Genomic DNA, 6,751 nt, shown 5'->3' on the forward strand with positions numbered 1-6,751 from the left:
AAGAAATAAAAAATAAAGACCTTTTTTTTTAATTTTTCAATTTGCAGACTATGACAATCAACAAAAGTGTATAATAGGCGTGTGTGGTTGTGTACAAGAACAATGCTTTTATAAAATATCAATTACAGTCGTCACATAATAATAGGCTCGTTTGGACATAATTATGTCATCGGTACGTACTTACTCATATATAGCGAATAGTGTTGCCCAAATTCAGTCTTGGTCTTGCAGTCTTGGTCTTGTTCTTGCGTTTTTGTGAGACCAAGACCAAGAACAAGACCGCGTATTTTTAGCAAGACCAAGACCAAGACTGACCGTGCAAGACTTGAGCAAGAACAAGACATAGCCTGCAAGACTCTTGCGTCTTGCAGCTAGGACTTAGCGCTATTTCACTGAGTAGTTAGGTGTAACAGTTCGGTGTATAGGTAGGTACGCTTAGGAATTCTATGAGACGCAAAAAACTGTATCAAAGAATATGAAAAACTGGACCATAATACCATAAACATATATACCATAAACCTACCATATATGGACCATAATACCATAAACATGAATACCATAAACATAGCGAATAAAAAAATATCTATTAAAATCAAACTGAGTGCATGCATAGTTATGTTTTAACCATCGGCACTTTGATAATGCGGCATCAAAGGTTTTGTACTTACTTCTCAAAGAAAGAGTGTAGCAGTATAAGCACGGGTCAGATGCCCCTGGGGGAATTTATGTCAAAATTTTGATGACGAAATCACCGTGTTAAGAGGAACATTTCCCTAGGTTACCACACCTCTGAATGCGCTAGTTTTTCAAAAAAAATTTTTTTTCAAATTTTGAAAAAAATTTTTTTTTTCTCTTGCAATATAATATTTATTTGTAATTTTTCTACCAATCGCTAGATACACTAAAGAAGCATTTAATAAGGTACTTTTGAAGTCTTCGCAGCAATTGATATATCGGAATATCACAAATTCAAAATTTTAAAATTTTAAATCTCACGTATTTTAAGAGACACTATCACGAATTTTTTTGTATAAATAGCCCTTACTACGCTCTATAAAATATATTTTTTTCAAAATTTTCTCTAGGGTAGATCAGTGTTAAAAAAAATATTATTACTATCCTGATATGAATAATTGAGGAGCATCTGAGCAAGTAATACTGCTATAATTTTTAAATGTAATTTTAATATTTACGATATTAATAATTATAACAGTAAGAAATTGATGTGCGATTTTTGTTTTTTATGTTTAAATTTTTTTTATAATTCTTAATGATGAACTTTTACTTGTTTTATGCATTAAGTTGTATTTCTACTCAAGAGGCATGAAAATTAAAAGATTATTTTAGCTACGTCTAAAGAAATTCTTTTAGTTTGTGTTTTATTTGGGAATGTTTTATATGAGGTTAATTTATATGTATATTGTTACTATTTTAGTTCTCGGTTTATTGTTACATTTGTTTCGAGCGAGCATCTAGTCGTCGCTCCCAATACGCGACATTTTTATCACTCTGCATTTTTATCAACGAAGATAAATAGCTAAGATCACATGAAATGTTACTATTTAAATACAATGTCACTATGTTACATTACTGCGTTTTCGCCTTTAAATGTTAGTTTTAAATAATTTATTTAAAATTATTTTTATTCAAAATCACAGTATAAAAATATTAGAATCACTATATCAGAATCACTAATATTGAACTATATGGCAGTCAACTTCGTAATAAGATGATTTCGTATCAGCAGACAAAAGAAACATACGTTTAGACCGCGAATTCAAGAAAACAACAAAGTAAACAAACACGCATCAACTTGTCGCGTATTGGGAGCGACGACTAGATGCTCGCTCGAAACAAATGTAACAATAAACCGAGAACTAAAATAGTAACAATATACATATAAATTAACCTCATATAAAACATTCCCAAATAAAACACAAACTAAAAGAATTTCTTTAGACGTAGCTAAAATAATCTTTTAATTTTAATGCCTCTTGAGTAGAAATACAACTTAATGCATAAAACAAGTAAAAGTTCATCATTAAGAATTATAAAAAAAATTTAAACATAAAAAACAAAAATCGCACATCAATTTCTTACTGTTATAATTATTAATATCGTAAATATTAAAATTACATTTAAAAATTATAGCAGTATTACTTGCTCAGATGCTCCTCAATTATTCATATCAGGATAGTAATAATATTTTTTTTAACACTGATCTACCCTAGAGAAAATTTTGAAAAAAATATATTTTATAGAGCGTAGTAAGGGCTATTTATGCAAAAAAATTCGTGATAGTGTCTCTTAAAATACGTGAGATTTAAAATTTTAAAATTTTGAATTTGTGATATTCCGATATATCAATTGCTGCGAAGACTTCAAAAGTACCTTATTAAATGCTTCTTTAGTGTATCTAGCGATTGGTAGAAAAATTACAAATAAATATTATATTGCAAGAGAAAAAAAATTTTTTTTCAAAATTTGAAAAAAAATTTTTTTTGAAAAACTAGCGCATTCAGAGGTGTGGTAACCTAGGGAAATGTTCCTCTTAACACGGTGATTTCGTCATCAAAATTTTGACATAAATTCCCCCAGGGGCATCTGACCCGTGCTTATACTGCTACACTCTTTGCCGCTTTTCGGAAGTACATGGTTATGATACACGCGCCGGCGGCTTCTTTTGAAATCTAAAACAATCGTTGCCGCCACGCCGAAATCATAACATTTGACACTATTTGATTGCTGCCATAGGGCGTAGGTATACTCATGCAAAATAATTTCGAATTTTAAGAGTACCTACAGGTGTTCCAAAGAATAAATAAGTTTCAGAGTGCTTAGAATGAAAATGAATACATTATACTGATCACGCAAGTAGTATTATGATTAGGATAAAATGGTAAGGATAGGTAGTAGATGTCATATTAATTCATTCTAGTAAGTATATATTATAATATTGATTACTTATATGGTTTTAAACTAATTACTTAGGTACTATTATTGTACATTTAGTCATTATATTTCTTAAGTTTTTACAAGAAAAAATAGCAAAAAGTGTTCAAATATCACCCGTTTAATAAATATTGTAGCCACTTTTAAATATACTTGAAACGTGTAAAAAAATTCTACAAAACTAATAAAATAATATAAAAAGCGTAGGTACTTACCTACTAATAAAATAAAAAGCCTGCGATAAGAGTTTTGTATTACTTACCAGCCCGAATATCTCTGAGAGAGATGATGAGAGTAAGTATTTACTAGCTGTGCCCGCGACTTCGTCCACGAGGAATAGTAACTTTTCATAGAGCCGGCACGTGGCGAGGCGGCGCGGTAGAAAGCAAGGAAACGTACTATAAATAAAGGAATTATTTTAATTCCAGTCATTTCCAATTGAGCTGTGCTTCGAGTCTAACTTAATAATTGTTTTTACTAATTCTCGTTGTTTTCTAAAAACGTATCACGTGTACAATTTAATATGAGTGACGAAGATTCAAATTATTCTAGTCCGAGTAACGAGAGTTTGAGTCACAGATCTAAAAGACCCAAAAGCAAATTTGAGGAGTTTTTCGAAATAATTCATGCATCCCAAACTGCCTTCTGTAAATTGTGCCAACATAAAAAGATTGAAATAAAAATGAAAAACAGAAACACTTCAGGCTTAAGGAAACATCTAATATCTTTCCACAAAAAGGAATCAGAAATATTTCTTCCTGTTAAACCAAAATTAAGTGGAGATATCACAAGCTTTTTAGTAACCGCTGGAAGAAGTGGACAGGTAAGAATATTTTTTTAACAGTTAAAAGAATTTTAACTCTGCGTAGCTATTCATGCGATACTTTCAAAAACGCCATTAACTTACGTAAGTATTTTTGAGTTAGTGGTGTTTTCATCTAGGGGTGCGACATATTAAGTATGTAATTATCGTCTTAAATATTTTTTATAAACACCCATATTTTCATTTAATCGGCCAGTAACAACTAAGTACTTTATTTTGGTAAATTACAGTACAGTGCAACCTTAATATAACAAATATCAATTTAACGATTTTCTCGATTTAACAACAACAAACCTGGTTATGGAGTGCTAGTAACTAAAAGTGTAATCGATCAATATTTTTAGTCATGCGCTAAGAGAATCTATACAAATAAATGAAATTGGAGTGTCTGTTTTGTAATATAAAAATAACCGCTTTTTACGCCGCTAAATGCATATGGATGTATACACGGTACATAAACCAAAATAACATTTTTTACAATTTTTGTCTGTCTGTCTATCTGTTTGTCTGTTTGTTCCGGCTAATCTCTAAAACGGCTGGACCGATTTCGACGGGACTTACACTGCCAGATAGATGATTTAATAAGAAGTAACTTGGGCTACTTTTATTTTAGAGATTTATTTATTTTATAGCTCTGCGAAATGAACAATAACTTTTTGTTAACGTTTGTTTTGTTTTAGTCTTCTCTACAAATGCTACAACAGCCTAGGAATCGTTTACTTGAATTCTTATAGGTCTGCGTGCGACACATTCACTGTAGGTTATACTATACTCGTAATTGCATACTAATTTTCATAAACGAAATCGTAATAATAAAAGGGATAATGTGGTATGATATATAACATATATAATGAAATTAAGTAAATATAAATGTTGATACTTATTAAAAAGAAAAACGACAGAAAAAAGAAAGAAAAAAATTGTCATGAATTGGATTGAAATATAAATGATGTGCAACGGGTTAGCAAAAAATGCCCAGTTGCAGTGCGAAACGATGCAATGTACTAACTAGGATCACATAAATAAAAGCTGGTAAATAGATTCTCACTCTAGGTCATATCAGTGCACTAGAGGGAACTGGGAAGGCGGAGCAAACAAAATTTAAATTTATGGGACAAAGTTATGAATGAGAAACATTTATGCTTGTAGCGCGCGTCAAATTACAAGACGTCTTACTAGGAGTGCATAAATTCAAAACCATTATAAATTCAGGTAAGCTAAGTAAGACCGAAAAAAAAAAATAACTTCAAATTAGTTAATAAATAATCTTTTTACGAAAATTGCGTGGACGGAGGAGTATGAAATTTTGCACACTTACAGCGTGAATAGGGAAGGAGTTCAGAATAATAATATTTTTGAAGTTATACTTCTTCTGACGCGTTAGGGAAAAATTATGAGAGTAAGTTTTTTCGACGCGCGCACCCTGTCACGAAAAAAACCGAGACCCTGAAGTCAGCTAGCCAACGAAGACGAAGTTAGCAACGAGAAGTCGGATAGTCAATGAAGTACCTCTTACGTGCGTACATAAGTACACACACTTTTTTTAATTACGCATAAAAATACTTTAAATCAATTTAAAAAAAAACATTACGCACACTACCATGTATTAGACACACACAAGCAACTACTATACTCTTTTGTTTATTATTATACAGGATGTCCGGTAATTAATGGATAACCCCGCAGGTGCTTGTGGAGGGGCACAGCCAACCCAGAAAAAAATAAAACATAAATCTGTCTGCAACGGTCTAGAATTTATTTAAAAAAAAATTAAGTACGAAATTCGATACCTTTGTTCAAACTTTTGGGCACTACGGCTGCAAATTCAATAATAACGATTTGATTTTCTCTGGAAATAATCGTGGATAATCGGCCTTGCTAACGCGCATTACAAAATGTTTCTAGCCACAACTGTTTCTTTTTTTTAAATACTTAAAAATGAAAAGTAGTATATTTTTTTAACGTAAAGTTTTAGCACCTGTGGTATAAAAAAACGTAGGGGGACCTAGGTGGCCCATAGTTTAAAAAACATGCCCACTTCATGAAGTTTCTTAAATGGTATTTTACTCAATTTTTTTTATTGTCAATTTACCGAGTTATTGCTACCTGTGTTTCCCTAGCTCTATTTATTTTATAACCAAACAAATAATAGAATAAGAATTTTATTCTTATACGTAGTTTTATAATAAATGTTCAAATTGCTTGCCACCTCCCAGGTGGCAAACAATTTGAAATTGTTGTTTAAATCACAACAATGCCCCAACAAAATGCATTTTCACCGATTTTCGAAATAAAATTACTGTCTTTGAAAATTTATTTGAGATCTAACAACTACTTTTTGAGTTATATCTAATAATGCGTTTTTACTTGACTATTTATTCGTCGACCTACGTTGTATTATACTGCATAACTTTTTACTAGGTGTACCTATTTTGATGATTTTTAATTTAGTCGAAAGCTGATATTTATCATGTGGTCACGTTTAAATTTCATCGAGATCTAATAACAATTTTTTGAGTAATATTTGATAACGCGTATTTTACTTGACTATTTTTTCGTCTACCTATGTTGTATTATTGACGATATAATTGAAGTAGTTTTTATTTTTTCGATTGCTAGCAAACACAATTATGGTATATGTATGCATGTACAAATATACACCGTACATATACATATACCGTGCATGCATTAATTGAAAGAAGAGAAGAGTGGTTATTTTAATATTACAAACAGACAGTTCAATTTTATTTATTTGTATAGATGTGTAGGTGTATGGCGACCTGCCTCGAACACAAGAGTTTTCTTCGTAATCAATTTAACAGTCATACGTGATATTATGTACCTTCGTTCTAAAACATAGACTAATGCTCCTCATAGTATTGATATAAATCTATTTCATAATGTGAAGTAATCTTGTCAAATATCATAATAATATTCAATTAATAATTTTTCTATCGACAGGGGTTGTCTGTAAAA

Source organism: Melitaea cinxia, chromosome Z (assembly GCF_905220565.1).
Source record: "Melitaea cinxia chromosome Z, ilMelCinx1.1, whole genome shotgun sequence".
Lineage (NCBI taxonomy): Eukaryota > Metazoa > Arthropoda > Insecta > Lepidoptera > Nymphalidae > Melitaea > Melitaea cinxia.